At 36.5% G+C, this 17,016-nt stretch overlaps 1 protein-coding gene across 4 annotated transcripts in view; it reads left to right on the top strand.

The window, feature by feature from the left end:
* LOC139125576 (uncharacterized) overlaps positions 1-17,016 on the top strand; it is a 75,657-nt gene that overhangs the window by 7,699 nt on the left and 50,942 nt on the right. The window lies entirely within an intron of this gene.

Raw genomic sequence — 17,016 nt, 5'->3', positions numbered from 1 at the left:
ACTAGAATCACTCGAAAATCAGGTGTAAAATCTTTCAGAGAACGTGTCAGAGTGGAACCACACGCGACGCCAGGATCAATGTCAACACGTTATAAACACGTCGGCCAACATGGCCGCCGCCATATTGGAATTTATGCAATTGCAATGTGAACTCGATCGCGATCGTGATCGTACTCGGACAAAAAAAAAGATCATCGTTGTAAAATCATAATCAACCTCACTAGTCAACTGCTTCTTTTGTTTCTTTTGCGGTCCATTTCGTTGATCGAAGCATGGGAATGTGATCAAAGGCCCCGCTAGTGCTACACCGCCTAACTCTGTGAATACTTGTCCTCGATGTATACGATATACCGAATGAAGGTCTTTGTTGGTCGTAATAGTCGTTGTAGAATGAAAACTTGTGAACCCAGCCGATTCTTCTATTGTTTTAACGTTCCTCTCAACACTTACGGACAAGTTATCGGACGCATACCATACTTCACACCTTCCACTCTTTCACCAGGTTGACAGTTGCTGTGAGCGCTAATGTGTAGACAATGCATGCAACAGCTGGTAGCTACGCAGAGCGCAAGCGTGTGAACTAAAGGATGGCGGGAATATTTCAAAGCGTAGCGGGGAGAGGCGAAAGCGTAGCGGGACCGCTACGCTAAAATGGCCTGGGGAGAACACTGGTATTTGAAAAAGAAATAATTTCTTTTGTTATTGTAATCCAGTAGTAGTCACAGATTATGGAGGTAGTTGGTGGAACTCTTGTCAGTATGTAGGTGTTGCTGTGAAGTCCATCTTCTGTTTGTTTCTACTTTCCACAACTCATAGTTCACTTTGTGACACAGCGGAAACTAATCCAAAGGTTGGCAATATCTGTTAATTGCTTATAACTTTGATAAATATGTCCCTTGGATAATTTTGCACCTATCAAAGGTCTTATTTACATTAGATAGATAGAGAGTAGTCATTATCATGTAGCAATATGAATATGGAATAGTCATTATCATGTAGCAATATGAATATGGAATAAGTGAAGTCATGAAAACAATGTTGAAATTCTATAATGTTGTTTTCACCCGATTGAATGATAAATGCATGCGGAACATATCACATAAAATGAAGTTTCCAATACAGAGTGAACAACGATGATTATGATAACCAGATTTGCATAAAATGTTGAAGTCATTGAATACAGCACTGCAGTGAGGACAGACTCTGAAAGTGGTACATCAAGATGTCTGTATACATGAAATATTCTGTCACACATATGTTGTGTGTGTTTTCAGTAAAAGTTAAAAATATCCTGGATGTGTAGTGACGCCCAGCATGATGCAATATCGTTGACTAAACATCAACTTGATACACACTATCACAATACATGTCTCAGATTTGAAACCACAGTACTCTAACCCACATACAAAGCCACAGTAACTATCAGGGGCTTTATCTGCCATGAGGATGTTGAGGATGTTGATATCAGTTTTCTCAGAGGTCACTACTTTACAGTAAACCTTTCTGCTGTTTCCCATGATAAAATTCCAACAGTCCCTGCTGTTGTATGAAATTGATATTGGAGAATAACTAGTGTGTTCTTTATACAGACCAGTGTGATACAATATTGATTTGAAGACAGTTTATTTTACTTTATTGATTCTTAGTGTGAAATAAATGAAGGGTCAATTACCTGGGACAGTGCTCAAACATTTTGTGATGTACTCCATTGAGTAACTGGTAGGAAACAGCTAATGAAACTCAGACAGTAAAAGCAACTATTCACAGTAAGAGAAGAACATTTTCTGCAAAGTATTGAGGTATTTGGCATTGATACCAGTACCCTTAATCTCAAATTATGTCCTCTACTCTTGTTGTGCAACAAACTATGTAAAAAAGGCCTTTTTTCCATTTGCATAATTATATTGTACATTATGAATAGCAAGGGCATAGGAAGACTTGACATTCAACAATGCATGTGAATGTTCCAACTTTATAAGTGGTGACAGGATTGGTGTGAGTAAAGCCATTGACTGTATAGTGTTGAATTCACAGTCCTCATTTCACAATTACCATTTCAACTATTGTCATTTTTTAGGGTCATTGCAAGACTTGTGTAACATGTGCTTGCTATGCTTGACCAAACTTCTAAATTCAAGTGTCAATTGACATGATGAAATAACTCATTTCAAGACCCACCAAGAAGTCTTAGTCACAGTACAGATATATAATTACTGAATACAATTGATACAAATATGTGGTTTGGCTACAACAGATGTTATGTAAGACAATAAACCCATCACTCCTAATGCTGCATAATGGTCAACCCCCATTAATTGAAATCAATGAGAATGAAACAGATTTGATAACTTTCAGGTCAAAGAAAACAACATCTAATGATTGTAAGTAGGTGATGTGATTCCAATCAATCAAATATGTAAATGAGGCTGAATCTACAGTAGAGTTATAAGCAATGGAAATGGCGTATATTCTCCCTTCAAAATTACAATTATTTTTTTATGAAACAATCCCATCATATATATATATCTTCCAATATGTACTTAAATAGATTCTAACGTGGGTTTTATCACAGGGGCTGTACTGAATCCTCTAGGGTAAAGATGAACCTTGAAAAACAGGGACGTTGCTTGAATTAGTGTCAGCTGTAAGACTTGCTGGGAAAGGAGTTGAATATAAATGCTGGCAATAAGGAGGCCAGGGTGTGGTTTTAGAATAAGGATTGACTGAATAACAAGTAACATATTTCATTCATGTTGTGGAATCTCTCTTGTTGATAGACATCTCAACTGTGTCTAGACTCTCTGTCTTTCAAGAAGCTTTGCTATCGCTAATGACGTCATTTTGTTCAAAATAGTGATTCACGGTACATTGAATGTCAAACATCTTTGCAGGTGAGCCCCTTCAGGTACTCACTGTCAGTGTCTTTAGCAAGTTAGGGGGTCCTGTAAATTGAAAGAGAGTGAATAGGCGTGAACCAAGCCATGTGATTAGAATCTTGCCGTGCTAAAATAGCAGGAGAATTGATATTTGAAGAACAAAAACTGATAAAATATAGCTTTAACTGAAATAAGTCTAAATGTTTGTTTTGAAATTATGACCCCAGACAAATTACAGTTTTCATTCATGTCCAGCATTACTCATTTTTGCCAAATATATATCTGAAGTATTCGGTTTAGAGGATATTCTCAGTCAAATATGGCTATAAATTTGATGTTACTGGACTGCAGGAGTTTGTTTGTCCCCCTCTGACCTTTGACACAGTTATGGTATAAATAAGTGCAGTACAGCCATGTGAATACTTGCCAGCATAGAGCATAGCTTTGTTTGAAAAACTTTACATATTAAAATGATCTTGAAATACTATACTTTTTCTTTGACAAGTTATATGAAAATAATTTGCATAGCACAAAGTTAAATTATATGGATTAGCAATGCAGAATGCATGTTTGTATTGTTTTGTTGAAAGAATGCGAAATTTAAGAAGACTGTGTTACATAGGAGTTCTGGTCGGGTGAAACTCAGCCATTGGAAATACAATTGCTGACAATATCTGACACACCTTACAAAGTCTGGCAAATATATAAATCTTCATTTATTGCTGGTAAGTATTATCAGAGGTTAAATACTTTGTGTTACTGAAGGTTGAGGTTCGAGGTGTCATTGAGGAATTTGTATTCATTTTAAATCTATTGTATGCAAATTAGAATCATAAGTCAGCTTTGAGGCTTTAGGGGATGTTGTATAAAACAGCAATGAGTAACCTGACAAAACTTTCAAGGGCAACATGTTTACAGAGAAGAAAACCTGAAAAATAAAACAGCTACAGGAAGAGATTACGAGGCATTTATTGTTCAGTTCAAGCTGGACTTTGCAGTGTGAAAGAGTGAAGGAATTACAGGTTTGAAACTGAATATTTGGTTATATCATGTGTCTATATAGATATGCTTCCTGTCCATTCAGCTAGGGCTTCATGTTTATCATGAAGATACAGATACATAAAATGAAAAAATGACACTTCAAATGACATTTACATACTGAATATCGCAAGAGAGAATCTGAAAATGTCGCATTGTGTTTCCAAATGATTTTTACATACATGGATCTAGGCCAAACAGAATTCATTATGTTAAATAGAATTTATATATTCATGTGACTCAACCAGAATATATCTACTATAGACTACAAGTCGTCATGGAGATTGATGAATAACATCCGTACCGGCAGTATTCACTGCAAGAAAGCATCACAAAGACAGATAAAGGATATTTCCACCCCTGTAGCAAGATACACCATTCATAGATCAGTAATTCTACAATAAAGATGCTCAAGGCAAGGACAAGACAAGCAGTAATTTCCTAACAGGAATGTTTCATCTGATAGTGTTGGAAATTTGTTTCCCTGCTCACACACAGCTACCATTGCCGGTGACCCACAGGTCACGTCTATTTAAATTGTTTTAATACCAGTGTTTTTACACCCATTCTTTTGTTTCACGTTCTATAAATTGTTAAATAATCATATTGCGCTGTTGGTCTGGGAGAAGTAAACAATGGTGTTTTAGCTGTTACACTGTGTTCTGTCAGTAATAGGTGTGGTTCTTCAATACAAGATACAAAAACACAACACGGAGAGTGATGAATTTCTAACTGCTGATCAATCTTTGTAAAGAATTATTCAGAAGTACAATCCCAATGATATTTTTTTTCTCGTTCATGTTTGAGTCATGGATTGGTATCTCTGCTGATTCAGATACAACAGCTGCATGTTTTGTCAGAAAAAATTCCCAAATAATAAGAATATTAGTTTTAATGTGTTTGGGAAGAGCCAAAATGGCGCAACATGCGAAGGCTGCATATCTCAGAGCTGAGAGCTGGGAAGCATTTTAAAATTCTGCATTGAATATCCTCAATAAGGTTACGTCTGAAGCTAGTGTGATAAATTACATGTAAGTATGCTGGTTGAATGCTAATGTGAACTGGTCAGACAGTTTGTTGTTTATGTGTAGCTCCACTTGAAGAAGGGCAGTTGGAAATTATGCAAAAGTGTGGACTTGAAAATATAAAACATTAATGACTGTTTAGGGGGTAAGGGGTAATAGGAGGGGGGAGTTACACTTTGCCACAACTTAATTTGCAGTGATGTAACTTTACAGCTGTCCAAAATCAATAAATTGAAGACAAACACAAGCAGACATCAGGGCAGTTCATCAAGCTTATTATGTAAACCACAACAGTGTTTCTTTTAGCGATTTGAAATTCTTTTTCCAGAAACAAACAAGACAAAAGTACATAATCTAATATGGATTAGGAATCACCATCAGTGTTAGAAATTACCAAGCTACAAAGTACCATGCATAAATATCTTGCATTTTACCAGCATTAGATCACACACTGGTAAAATTATTAACTGTTCATTTGAGAATAATTTGTGTAACCAGTGGATAGTATTACATTATCAAACAATGGTAGCTTGAAAGATGAGTCTGTTGACCTAATTCTGTCTGTTTGACTAAAAGTTGTTCTGACCATTAATTTTTGCTTAAAATAATCATGTTGCAGTTTGAAATAATGCTTGCTGATATTTTATGACATGAATTGTTACAATGAGGCTATTGCACAGTGTAATTACAGACAAGCGCAGTCAAATTAGTAATTGCGGTTCAACTTTTGGAATGGATCGAAAGTAATATAGCAAACACATGACCAATTCTAAGATATTTATAGATGGAATTTATCAGTTCATTCAAGCAAATCTGTATTTTTTGTCACATTGGCACAGCAATAGGTGTCTAGAAACAATTGAAAATGTCTTATTTTATTTTGTGGAGTGTCTTTATAAAGTATTGGTAAGTACATAGCAACTGACATGGTATCTATCCAGATTTGACACCGGTACTTGACACGGATGGAAATTGTACATAAAAAGGTGTCATTCCACTTGATATGTCTGTCTTTGGATTTATAAATCACTCCATTCACAATTGTATTCATGCAGTCTACATATCCCTGTAATTGTTCCAAGATAAACACAAAGCTTTAGTCGTCAAGGTAGTGGCATGAATTGGTGGAACACATATTACAAGTATTGTTGAACGCAATTTATACGGCTAATTTAGTGACCACAATTGCTTTAATTCCAAGGTAATGTTTTGTTCCAAGTTGCAAGATAAAAAAAGTTTTAAAAAAAAGATGGTCACAGAGAATGGTTTCCCACTGCTAGACATAATCCCACTGCAGAAATATTGTAGATTTTTTTAACATGTTTTATTGAACTGTACTGGAAGCCGACAAAGCCTGACATTGTAGAACACAATGCAGCCTTGATGTGAAGGATGCAATGTTTTCACTTTGCTCCTAAATTTGACATGTCTCTCCATTGTTGACTGTATCTTTACAAAGATTGGCCACAGTGCTTATCTACCGCTGGATGCTGAATTTTATTTTTAAAACGTAGACTGTTTGAAAACAGGAAGGCAATAAAAAGGGACAATTGATATTTTTTAATAGTTGACCCATGTTTTTGCAGAGTTGCTGAAAGATTTATGAGCATACATAAATTCAACTATCACTTCTACAAAACTTTCAGTATGATTATAATCATCAGCAATCTGTGACACTAGACATCCACGTGTGTCTGTGTCTCTTTGTCTGTCTGCATTTGTCTGTCTGTATGTGTATCTATGTGTGTGTGTGTGTAAAATAAAATGTTGATGTGTATGTATTGCATATTTAATCAAAAAATTCTGCACAGCTAATTTGAACAAAACAAGTCATTTTAATGATTTATAGCCATAGACTAAATATTAATAATTCTTAATGGCTATTGTCCTCTTTTGGATGGCAGCAATTAGGACTGAAATTAGCAATTATTCTTCTCTACTGATTGTGAAATGATGCAGAGTTTCAAATTAGAACAGTAATGAGAATGTTCATAGCACACAAACATTGCTAGACTTATTAACATTGTAGAGAATCTTCTCTGATGACCTTGGTCATATCCTTCAGAAAAAAATGTCACAAAAGAAGTTGAAATAGAGACAGTAATTGAGTTAGATTTCATCTGAAAAAATCATTTCCAATCACAAGACTGATGATGTGTAATGATATTCGACACAATTTTTCCATGTGAAGAGCAGTGTTTATCGGAACACATTTCTGATCAGAGAAATTGTTCTTATCTGAAAGACAGCAATTCCAAAAGGTATTAAGAGTAACATAGATTCACCAATTAATTCATTGAGGTCATTTTGTTAGTCATTGGTGTGTTGTGCTACCAGGTGGCAGGGTAGGTCAATTATTCAATTTATTGTCTTCGGTTTGTTGTACTACCAGGTGTCAAGATGCTATCTAAGATGTGTCAATTGGCAAATGGCATTCAACAATAATTAATAAGTTACATCAAGCACAGCATAATCCAACAACTATGAATCCTTAGCATTGTAGTCATACTTCAATTTCCAGCACTGTTATATAAGGCACAGTAACTGTAATGTCCGGGGACAATAAGGTGGTGGAAATTTTCTGACTTTTGTGGAAGTGATATTGTTTATACATCTAATACAGTCACTACAGCGTGATAATTTTCCACCCACAGAGTCAGCCAGCTTCCTTTGTTGGCTTGAGTCAGCTACTCCAGTTTGATACACGTGTCTTCCTGCTTGGCATTGGCTAAGTCTGGCTGCAGTGGACCTTAAATAGATGATAGACAGAGATAAGATACAAATTATACAGATGTTTACATATTGAACTGTCTGGTAGAGATAGAGAATCATGGATGATGAGGTCATTTTGAAAGTGTAGGTTATGTTTTACTGCATGGCTCGGTTTGATTTGGTTTTCACTGGTGTTTCAGTGAAAGGAATATTCTCAAATTTTGAATTCCAAATGATGTCAACATGTTGTTCCTCACATGTTTGCATCCTTGAATATTTACGTCATTTGTCACTCCAGAAAATGTAGATTGTTACCCTCTTAAAGGCACTGTTCGCGATCCCTGGGATCGCCTTTGTTCTAGTCTGTAAGAGGATTATTGAGGTGTGATAGCCTTTTGTTTTCCATCAAAATTGTAATCTAGTAAGTAAATTTTCTGATGAGACAATTTGGTACGAACACATGCCTTTAAGTCTTACAGTAGTTTAAGTAAGGTCAAATTGTTGTTAGTAGCAGTGACCTGACTTGGTAACAAGAACATGAAGGAGTCAGGTGTGAGATGTCATGTGTAATCTTATGCTGCATAATGGTGCCAGTAGTTAGTCTAGTATCTATGTCCATTGTACATTATACTTCTTTATCTTCCTGTCATCATTACACCGTTGCTGCAGTCAGTATTGTTTTAGGTTATAAGGGGATCCTGAGGAAGGTTGTGCAAAGGGGAGGGGGAGGGTCAATGACAAAGTAAGAAGTCACTCAGAATCATACAACAGTTGAAGGGGACAACAGCCTTTTTGCTCTAAATCTGTCATCAAGCACATGTAAATAACACCAAAGTCAATATTTTGGTTCTGTAGTTGACACCCTAAGACATAGGGATTTCATTCACAGTTACAAACCCATTACTAGGCTTTGTGGATAGAGTTTTCATGTCCTGTCAAATGCCATACCAATGCTTAGTGAAATCTAAGACTGGCTGTAATGGTTTCTGTATTAGTCAGTGAAATTCCATACTGTACTTGATATCCATTTGATGTCATGTTTAATTCTTTAATCATAACATGTTGAAGTTTAGGATGTGATTTATGAATGAACACCAACACCCATGTAACACTGTTTTGTTAACCTTTCATGAGAGAAAGACAACAATGGAACTGTTTTCAACCATAGACAGTGAAGCTGAATATTCCAGCACGTATTTCAAGATAGGTCTATTTCCGGTTTGTTTGTTCAGTGACAGATGAAGCTAAACAGCAAATGAAAGACATCCACCCACATCTATTTCACATGAAATAGATTTTCTAAAAGCAAAGTTGACCCAATTTTTACATTCCTCTGCAGTGACAAGTCTTTCACAAGGATGCCAAGTCACACACGGGTCTTTTGTACACACTCTACTTTCACCCATGTGTTCGCACACTATTAACAAATCCACCCACATTATTGACAATATTTCTTAAAGTTTACCATGTCCTCATAGTTTGGCGCAATCCATTGATTTCTCTACTATGCTTGGACTGTTCAGTGGCATCGATTTAGGTGTTTTGGTGGCATTCAAAAGTTCTGCATTACTTACAATACTGTTATATAGTCTAAAACTTTTAACCTGTCATCTAGGTTGTCCTTAATAATACTGATCTTAGAATGTTCTCTTTGTCCAACATTTCCACAAATTGCAGTAGTAGGCTGTGTCTGACTCCCAATAGTTTGATGTTTCTTGCCCTCAGAGTAAATGTGCATGTTTCTTGTGTCAGGTTTTCTCTAGTCAGATGAAGATCAGTTGCAAGTAGAAATTCCACACATTTAATATATGTATGGCTTTTTTGGTGGACACAACTTGACGCTTGTACACAAGTTTGTTCAAGATAGATAGCATTGTGTATTTGACAGGTTTCAAAGCGTGAGTGGTGTCCTTCAGTGGTTTGTGTGTGATGTGGCAGTGTGGTCAGTTGTAAAGGCTTGATTCAGGCAAGGACAGAGTGGATACCATCAAGGACAAGTTTGCATTCATAGATTAAACATCCACTTTAAACATAAACAGAATTGGAATGCAGAGAGACAGAGGAGAATCATCTTATTGTCTGCATGGAAACACTCAGTCTAGAATCTACCCATCATCTCCTGTGTTAATTCCAAACATTGTGGTTTGCATAGCCAGAAAACATTGGCTAGATTCTAGGCTAGGAAACAGCACCGTGCTATGGATGTTCAGTGTCTTTGGTAATTAGAACAAGCACACACACATTTATTAATAACACACCTATGGAAGGACAGGTGCAACAGAGAGTACAATACTTGTGTAAGGCTTCCCGAGAGTTTGGTTTTGTAGATCAAGTGGAGGATTGGCAGGCACGGTTCAATTTTGGTGGTAAAGTTTTCAGTTTAGGGCAGATAATATTTACTTAGGAAGCCCTTGAGGTCAGTAAAACTTTAAAAAACACAGGTAGTCTGCCACTGTGATCGATCAAGTTTCAAAAAATATGATACAGGATACATATTTATACAAGTACAGAACTGTGCAATTGGAAACTGTTCAACTGGTTTATTTGAAAGAAAGAATAGCTGTGTTAGAAGATTATTCATGGAGATACGTCTAGCAAAATCATGCAGAGCCTAAATGAAATAAAGCTTTGCCTTGCAATAATGGAACGGAACATAAATGACTGCTGTGATTGGTGTACCTAGTGTTTGCAGAGTGTGAATGATGTCTATGTGTTTGTCCAGCAAGGTCAGAGAGCACAGTGTTCAAAGGTCATGCATTCAGCTTTGCATGCCCTGTGTATTGACAGACTCAGTTATGTACCCTGTGCATTGACAATAATGTACCCTGTGCATTGACAGTAATGTTGATTTCATGGAAATCAAAGTGCCTGTGACTTACTCATCATTTTAACTCATAATATTACATACATATAAATTGAAATATTGTCTCCGTATACACTGCCAATCCAATTATACATATGTCCTTGATTTTTCACAATGATTTACAATCAAAATTATTCATACTAGCATTCTTAAGATGCATAATGTATTTGGCATTCTATAATTCCCATATCCGTAGGGTTGTAAAGAGTTTGATGAACTATTGAACTGTCAGGGCCTGTCATTTATAAATCTTGAGTACAAGACATATTACATATTTCTATCAGTCTTCATGTCACTGATAAAAACAGATGGTTCTAGGTATTCATCAACAGTGCCAATCTTGTCATCACATTCCATCATTTACAGAGAAGTATTTCATATCTCATTTGGTAGAGGAAATCCAAACCACTGGCAAATTAGATTTCTGCCAATCTCAGAGATTTGATCCGTGGCTTTGATCCGGGATAAATTTATTGAAAACAATTTCAAGCTCAAATCAGTGAATATAATATATTCCTGGCCACTTGTGTAGTAAAAACACAGTCTTGTGTTGCTCCTTTGTGATTTTCCATTCATGACTTTGATAGCTTTCAAGTACACATGCAACACGTCTTTTCTAACAGCCATCAGAAATCCTGGCCTTCCTCTTTTCTAACAGCCATCAGAAATCCTGGCCTTCCTCTCGGCCAGGCCAGCTCTCTGCTAAGCCGTGTGAGTACTTGCCCCTAGCAAAGAAATAAATTCAACACTGACAAGATTCTTTGATAACACTTCAGATGAAGGCCAGTACATTGTGAAAGACATGTTTGCCTTGAGTGTTCAAGGAAAATATGATGGTTTGGATTCAAATGATTCAACATAGCCACACTGATAACATCACTGAAAACCCTTGCAGACCAGACCATGTACTCAAACATCATGGTGGAAAGATTTGAATGGTGAAACTTAGCAAGATACTGATATAAATCTGCCAAATTTCAGACATAATCTCAACATTATTGTCAACAATGAACATCTCTTCTGGACCATCCCAGGCAATCTAGTTTGTTCCATTTGGCAATCTGAAGAATCATTCAAATTTAATGTTTCTGAAAAATGTAGCACCACAGTGTGAACTGTGTTGGATGAAAATATCTAAATTCTTTAGCGGGAAGAGCTAGAGTAAGCTGTAAATGAACAGTGAAGCTTTGACCTGAGTGAGATATAGTGGACTTGAGGGGAAATGCGCTAGTAAAATTACAGATGCTATGATATGCTTATAAGCAGTTATTGACTTTGAGCGATGTTTGCCAAGTTGACTCATTTAGTCCAAGGTTATTCAGAGGCACAATGAAAGGATGTCTTACTCTTACCTTCACAGATTAGCTTCAGTCACTAAGGGTTTGATGCATCTTTTAAAATGAAATTTTACCATGGGTATTAGATAAAAAAAAAGTAAAAAATTGTTTGTGTTATTTTCAAGGTATAGTATACATGTAGTAGAGTTAAATAATTATTTAGTCTATTAAACCTTCATTTCAATTTTACCTCTATACAATTCTTGATCAATGTGTTGGAAAATTATTGTCTCTTGTTTTCCAAGGTAAACAGGGTGTTGCCAGTAGATAAGAAATCATGAACCAATAAATGACCAAATTTAGTTTTCAATGACTGTTGACCAGTCAATGCATGGGACGTTTTTTCAGTTGTTGACAGTAAGACTACATAATGCATTTGATTTATTTGACTCTGATATGACAAACTATCATTAACAGAATACATTAATATAACATAAGTGTTTGACGGAAAGAAAAAATATTTCATGAGAAAAAGTCTTTCCTCAGGATTTCTGTATTTATGAAGATTACAAAGGTATTGTCCCAAACACAGTGATTATGTATGTGTTAAAATTATGGAAAAAAGCATACAGCATGGCTGTGATGTAGAACTCAATATCAGTGCATAAAAATAGCATCATATTATTGATTAGCCAGTGCTCACAAATACAGATTTACAGCCTGCAAAATTCCAAGTAGTAGAGTGTAACCAGGGGCCTGTCATTCTCTGTCTAATGGATTATACAGCAAAAGTGTCCGCGATCTGGATAACAATAACATTTTTTCACACCTTTTGTTAATGAACGGGTTTACATGTACAATATGAAAACATTGTTAAATAAGGATGTCAATCTTTGCTGTGTCTAATTTGAAATGTCAGGTTATCAACTGTGTTGTAATGCAATGCGTTGAACTAATTGTTTGTTCTTTGTAAGCCTGATTTTGCATTTACAATGACATAAGAGCTTTCCCCATTCAAAACCATCAAATTGAAACTGACATATGCTTTCATGTTTTGAAAGGCATTGGGGTGGCAAGTTTTTACTTGGAGGACATACATAGTGTTGCAATGTGAAATTACAGGAACTTTTGATTACTTGATGTCTAGAGGCCCTGACAGAGGTGGGCGTGAAGTGTTTCCACATTGTGAAGTAGTCAAACAGCTGTGAGCACCTTGCTGAATTCAAAGGTGAAAGGTTAAGGTGAACTGCATAGAACCGTAGCCGTATCCGTGATGGTTAAGGAAAAACTGCAAAGTAGTAATTTAGAGAAACTTAAGGGGCTATTGAGATGGAACACATGACCATTGCAGGCTGATATTCAATAATTGATGCGTCATCCTGCTTATTTCAATTTCTTGTTTCAATTCAGCTAATTCCTGAATTCTTTGAGGAAATACAGAAACTAGAAGAATGTTTTTCAGAAAGTGTGGCATATGATACCACAAATCTTTTAAACGAAATATAACATATAACCAGATACTTTAAATTTGTGTACTTTAAATTTGTGTTTGTCAAAAGAAAATAGAAAAGAAATTGTATTGATTTTAGGTCTACAAACCTATGTTTAATTCTTTGTTTGTCAAGGAAATACTTATATAATAAATGTATAAATGTTGATAAGTCTAGAAAGATATTGTCATCATTGTGTGCATGTTGGATGGGAAAGGGAGGGAGATAGACAGATAGACTGAGTATTTATACTGAGGCATTCTGGTACACTGACAAAACCACAGGAGGGCATTATGTCTCTTTAGGAAAGAGGGCAGTATGGTTGGTGAAGGAGGGCAGTATGGTTGGTGAAGGAAGGCAGTATGGTTGGTGAAGGTGGGCAGTATGGTTGGTGAAGGTGGGCAGTATGGTTGGTGAAGGAGGGCAGTATGGTTGGTGAAGGTGGGCAGTATGGTTGGTGAAGGTGGGCAGGATTGCTGGTCAGGGAAGGCAGTATGATTGGTGAAGGAGGGCAGTAAAGTGAACAGAAGTTCTCTGTATTTGTGGAATGTTGGTTTCATATACCAGCTGAAAGGTTGCATTGATCACTCACATAGAGATGATATAGACCAAATTAGAAGTTGTTCTCAATGGTGAATATCAGTGATTTACTGAAGCCTCCAAGACACAACTGTGAATTGTTTGAGTGTAGACACAGCAGTGAATTGTCTAAATGCATCCATGGCCCCTCGTCAAGCAAGGTGATAATTCCGTGACCTGCTTGCCTAAACAGTGACTGCATTGTATGAAGGAAAAGTGAAAGGGGTGTGGCCTTTTGATTGAAAACATGTGACAAGGGTCAGCAGAGGTCAAAAGGTGAACAATGGTCCTATGGTGTATTGTTAGTGGTGTGATGAAAGAAATCAGATTTAGATTAATGGATTAGATCCAGTGTGATGAAGTCATTTAATGATGTTTGACCCATTTTAAAAGCAGATATATTTGTTACCATCACATGACACTGATGTCACTATCATTTCAACTGTCATTTTATGTCCCAGTTTCTACCTGCAGACAACAATGGTGTTAAAGTTCTCCGGGCCATATTTATCCTCTCTTTAAAAGCCTTTCTATGTTAGTTTTTGTAACACATAGATATTACTTGGCTGATAGTCAAGTCGTCTGCTTTTGCTACAAACTCAAGAAGATTTCAGAATATAGAACAGATGTGGTAGGCAAGGTGGAATTACATGAAATTGATATGACTCAGGTCAACCATCATGATAATCATTATAGATAGTTGTGTTGCGATTGTGGTCCTTTTCAGTTCTAGTTTTGTTTCCAGAGTTGTAAGCTGCTAATTATGCAGGTTCATTATAAATTGTAAGTAACATTAGCAGTCTCATAATTGGTGTAGCAGATGTGGTAGCAGGGTTTCCAAATCATTTCTCTGTTTTCTCAGTTCCAAAAATAGAAGAGATATCCTTTATTAATATTGTCAGCAACCTTATTCCCAATGAATATTGTACAAGGCCCTATGGTCATTTTCATCTCAACATCCCAGCACAAGAATTTATCCAAAGTCGTTTTGGAAAAATAAGACAGAATTTGTGAGTAATGGATATTCTACTTGATTGATGTTGTTTTGTGTGTCAATGCATTTGGCTGTCAAGAATTCTAGGATATCATCGTGAGTGTTATCATGGAACTGCAGACAGGAATCTGTGCTAGCATTACAATGTGACAGGAATCTGTGCTAGCACTACAATGTGACAGGAATCTGTGCTAGCATTACAATGTGACAGGAATCTGTGCTAGCACTACAAGGTGACATTGGTGTTTGGTTCCATCATTGCAGAGGAACCAATACAAAACACGCACAGGAAATGAATGGCGTTGTTACTTGTGGTTACTGGGTAGTTTACTTTGCAGAGAGTGTTACACGGATGTGACATGCCTCACTGCAGATACAGAAAGCTGGATAGCAGGTTACATTTCTTGCCATTTGTTGAAGATTGTAGAGGAGTGGGTGGATGTTTGATGGAAAGGAATTGACCTATGTAGTAGTATGCAGTGTTTTAGTCCCCCAGTGGATTTATTCCTGTCCTAAATGAAAAATAGAATACATAATGTGGCCAAGATGATGTCAGAATTTACAATCTCAGTTGGGTTTCATTCTGTTTCAAAACAAATGACAGCTATCCATGTAAACTCTGTGGTGGAGCAAGACATGAACTGGAAAGAATTAGCTTCCTTGTGACATGGCTTTTTGGTTGAAAAAAAGCCAAGCATTGCGTCGGCGGTTTGTGAAGACATGTTCAAACAGAAGTGGCCTGAAAACAAAAGATATTGATTGTCTACTTGTACCAGCACTGAATGTGTTGTGTGCATATGCCCTGCAGCCATCAAGTCCCTATGTGACTTCATTGAAAAGGACTAGTCACCGTAAAAACAGACATTTTCTACCGTTGTTGTAAAAAAAGTACATTAAGAAAACCCTAGAGTCCATAAAACTGACAAAGCTGTATGAAGTCTTTGAAACACTTCAAATACACAACATCCTGATGTTTGTGTGTACCCGGTAGTATTTTATGAATATTACAGATCAACAATTGCAAACTTTCAAACAAGGCAGACTTATATAACAATTTGAATTCATAAGTCTCTAGGTAATCTGTTGGAAACTTTTTAAATCAGAGCCGGACACACACTTGGACTGTTAGACAGTTTCAAATGTTAACAAAGGTTTACTTCTGAAAATCATACTCTTATCAAAGTTCCGATAAACATCACAATTTGATGAATTTAATAATACTGAGGTATTTGCAACGCCATACAGCAGTGTTTTTTCACCAAACAAAAGTTTACAAAGTTGTTCTCTTCCGAGAGGTTTTTAGGGCAAGAATGAAATCAAGTTTAAGTCCTGAATTACGGTAGTGAATGAAATGACATCACAGAACTTTTGTTCGTTGTTTCTTTGTTGTCGAGATCTCAGTGAAAACAGGATGTTTGGTTTTGTACCATTTCCCACCATTCCTAGAAGTATCAGTACACTGAATAAAACCACCACTATGTAAGCTACCATGTCTCAACTGGAAGGTATTTCTGAAACAGTCAGGACCAACCAATCATTTTGTACATATTGGTTCAACTTCACAAGTGAAATGGATGTGTTTTGTTGGTTTCATGTAGTGCTCACACCCAATTTCCCATCAAGTTCACTTGTTCAACCATATCATTTGAAACAATAGGAACAGACCAAACAACATTGATGAATTAGCAGTGTTGGGACTCAAAACCCTGAAATAAATCCAAAGGGGCACACCTGCATGTCCATGGCAGCATATCCCACAGCTAGTCGCTATTGTTTCTTTTTCCAATCATGTGCACTCAAGCAAAGGCATTATCCAGACAGCTTACAATTTTCAAATTCAGATGAGCTGACGCTGTAATTTGCATAAACTGTTCTATTGATGGTTTCTGCCTATATTTGTCACATGGCCTTGGCAGTCCTTTGAGAAAAGTGTCCCCACATATCTTGCAGTATTCTGTGTCAAGGTCTTATGCAGAGTTCATCGTGATGTAGCTACCCTAGCTCTATCCACAGCTGTGCACTTACATTTTCTTCATTCATTGATTCATTCATTCATTCATTCCATTCAATCATTCCCTTTTTAATGCTCAAGTTTGTTTGTACGTTTCTTAGTCCATTCATTCACCAATTCATTCATTCATTCATTCATTCAGGAAGTGCAA

Source organism: Ptychodera flava (assembly GCF_041260155.1).
Source record: "Ptychodera flava strain L36383 chromosome 3 unlocalized genomic scaffold, AS_Pfla_20210202 Scaffold_25__1_contigs__length_14229661_pilon, whole genome shotgun sequence".
In the NCBI taxonomy this organism is placed as follows: domain Eukaryota; kingdom Metazoa; phylum Hemichordata; class Enteropneusta; family Ptychoderidae; genus Ptychodera; species Ptychodera flava.
Note: the sequence above shows the minus strand (reverse complement) of the source record. Positions and strands in the feature narration are given on the sequence as shown.